Raw genomic sequence first — 3,001 nt, 5'->3', positions numbered from 1 at the left:
TGTGTATGTGTATGTGTGTGGGTGGGTGTGTCTATCTGTCTGTGTCTGTGTGGGTGTCTGCTTGTGTACGTACATGCATGTGTGTGTGTGTGTGTGTGTCTGTGTGTGTATATGTACATGCATGTGTGTGTATCTGTGTGTCTGTGTGTATAAAACCCAAGAAGAATTTGAAAAATGGAAATCACTGAGGGGCAGAAAGCATGAAGTTTTCATTATGCAATCCCCAAACACACTGCTCTTTTCCCTTTCTTTGCCTCTGAAACCTCTATAGTTCCTGTTGCAGTTCAACTTGTCACAATCCTGTCTCTCCTTCCTTTTTTTTTCAGCTTCTCTTCATCCTCAGACTTTCTTGAGATGGGAAAGACATTCAAACCAAATCTCTGTGCTCTTTCCTTTAGTTTATCCAGGTTAACCATAGGCTTAGTGTCAGATGATAAACCTTTTGTTGGAACTAAAGAAATAACAATCCCAGCTACCCAAGCAGCCTTCCTACAGGCACACTGAATTGCTCAGGCCTCTCTTGCATTCTATTCATCTAAGGTTTTCCAGATATAATTCTTCCCACCTCCTTTTCTAAGGGCACGTCAACAGCTTTTTCAAGAAAGTTTTCCTCTTTGGCAGGCAGTTCTGTGTACTTCCTCAGTGTCATTTCCTAGTACATCTTCTTCATTTATGTCCTCTTCAGGCTGCAGCCTATCTGGAAGCAACCTAGATGCACCTCAACTGGAGAATGGATAAAGAAGATGTGGCACATTGACAAAATGGAATACTACTCAGTGTAAAATAAAATGGAATCTTGAAATTCACAGGCAAATGGATGGAACTTGAATAAACCATCCTGAGATAACCCAGTCACAAAAATAGGAACATGGTATATACTCACTCAAATTTGGATTTTAGACATAGAGCAAAGGATCATCAGCCTATAATTCACACTGCCAGAGAAACTAGGATTCAAGGAGGAACCTAAGAGATTCATATAAGGTTCTCTCACAGAAGGGGAAAGGAACAGGATCTCCTGAGCATATTGGGGGTGGGGGCGGGGCAGTGAATGGAGAGGGAGCTAGGAGAAAGAGAAGGGGAGGAGAGAAGAGCATATAGGACTAGGAACATTGAGTCAGGGGAGGAATAGATGAGAGAAAAGAGAGAGAGAGAAAAGAGAGAGAGAGAGAGAGAGAGAGAGAGAGAGAGAGACCGTAAAAGAGGGAACCATTATAGGTTTGAAGAGAAAACTGACCTAGAGAAATGTTCAGAGACCTACAAGGATGACCCCAACTAACAATCTGAGCAACAGTGGAAAGGCTACCTTAAATTCCCTTCCCTGATAATGAGATTGATGACTAACTTATCCACCATCATAGAACCCTCATTTAGTAGCTGATGAAACAGAAGCAGACACCCACAGCTAAACACTGAACCGAACTGGAATCCAGATGCAGAGAGGGGGGAGTAATAAGAAGATGGGGAGAAGACCAGGCTACAGAAACCTACAGAGACAGCTGACCTGAACAAGGGGTTGCTAATGCCCCCCCCCAGACTGATAGGTGGGAAACCAGCATTGGACCAACTCAGACCCCCTGAACATTGATCTCAGTTAGAATACCTGAGCAGTCAAAGGGACCTCTCACACTGGAACCAGGTTGTATCCCCGGTGCACAAAAGAACTTTGGGAGCACATTCCCCATTGAGGGATACTCCCCTAACTTAGAGGCAGGAGGGAAGGCCTAGGCCCTACTCCAAATGACTTGACAGATTTTGTTGATCCCTCCTGGAAGGCATCATCCTCCCTGTGAAGTGGGGGTGGGGTGGAGAGGAAGCCGGAACTGGGATTGATATGTTAAAAAAAAAGAAACAATAATAATAATAATATCTTGTTTTATTCACTCATCTCTAAACCATGAATATGACAATTTTACTTTAGTTCAGCAAGCTTTGGCTTGTGGATCTCCATGGTTTCACTGAGCCTTAAAAGCATCTCTTATAAAGAAAAACATTTAATTGGGGCTGACTTACAGAGTTTTAGTCCATTATGGTCATGGTGAAAAGCATGGCAGCATACAGGTAGACATAATGCAGGAGAAGCAACTGAGGGTTCTACATCTTGATCAGCAGACATCAAGGGGTGGCTGTGTGCCACACTAAGCATAGCTTGAGCATATAAGACCACAAAGCTGTCCTCCACAGTGACACATACCCTCCAGGGCTACCCCTACTCCAACAAGGTCACACCTCCTAATTGTGTCACTGTGGAAGGGCCAAGCATTCGAACACATGAGTCTATGTTAGCTGTTCCTATTCAAACCACAGTAACATGTAACCAAAAATGAACATATACAAACACATTAATTAATTGATATTTCATTAAACAAAAATATAACTTGCATTTCTCTTCTTTTAGCTACATTAAAAATTTACTCCAACCTTTTCAAAAGTATTTAATTTTAATATTCAAAGATAGTTTCAAATATATATATTTTAGCAGAGAACTCCAATGCAGTCCCCCACTACCACAAATTATGTAACTGAGTTTCCCACATTTGGGGAAATAATAGAGGTCACTATATCCAGAGTTCAATAAATAAGCCTGGCTCTGGGAAAACCACCTTTGTGATCATGGTACCTTCCCTGCTAGCTAAGTATTCAAATGTTATTTTATAGTTCCTTAATAAGTTTATAGGTGTTATTTTTATTTGCTTGCCTGTTTGAGATAAGTTTTTATGTATTCCAGCTTATCTTCTAACTCTACATGTAGATAAGATGATCTTAAGTTTTCACACTTCCAGTCTCTGCCTCCTCAATACAGGGATCATAGAAATGATTTACCACTCTAGGTTTATTCTCTGCTACTGATCCAACCTGAGATTCATACATGCTAGGCATACATCTGAACTATAGACAAGACTTTTAATAAATGTTTTAACTCAGTACAAAAGTCTTTTTATTATTTCATTTTCCCTCTGTTAACTAATTATCTTTTCATTTGCATTGTTTACTATAGAGA

General features: G+C 40.7%; 1 non-coding gene and 1 pseudogene across 1 annotated transcript; both read right to left on the bottom strand.

Annotated features, from left to right (window-relative positions):
* Positions 1 to 212: 212 nt before the first annotated feature.
* LOC127220749 (SAP domain-containing ribonucleoprotein-like) lies at positions 213 to 2,273 on the bottom strand (annotated as a pseudogene).
* Positions 2,274 to 2,476: 203 nt separating this feature from the next.
* Positions 2,477 to 2,640, bottom strand: LOC127220828 (U1 spliceosomal RNA). The gene has a single exon (XR_007834395.1). It is a non-coding gene; the product is annotated as a U1 spliceosomal RNA (small nuclear RNA).
* Positions 2,641 to 3,001: the final 361 nt, after the last annotated feature.

This window comes from Phodopus roborovskii, unplaced genomic scaffold (genome assembly GCF_943737965.1).
Source record: "Phodopus roborovskii unplaced genomic scaffold, PHOROB, whole genome shotgun sequence".
Classification (NCBI taxonomy): domain Eukaryota; kingdom Metazoa; phylum Chordata; class Mammalia; order Rodentia; family Cricetidae; genus Phodopus; species Phodopus roborovskii.
This window is presented reverse-complemented; position numbering and strand designations above follow the sequence as displayed.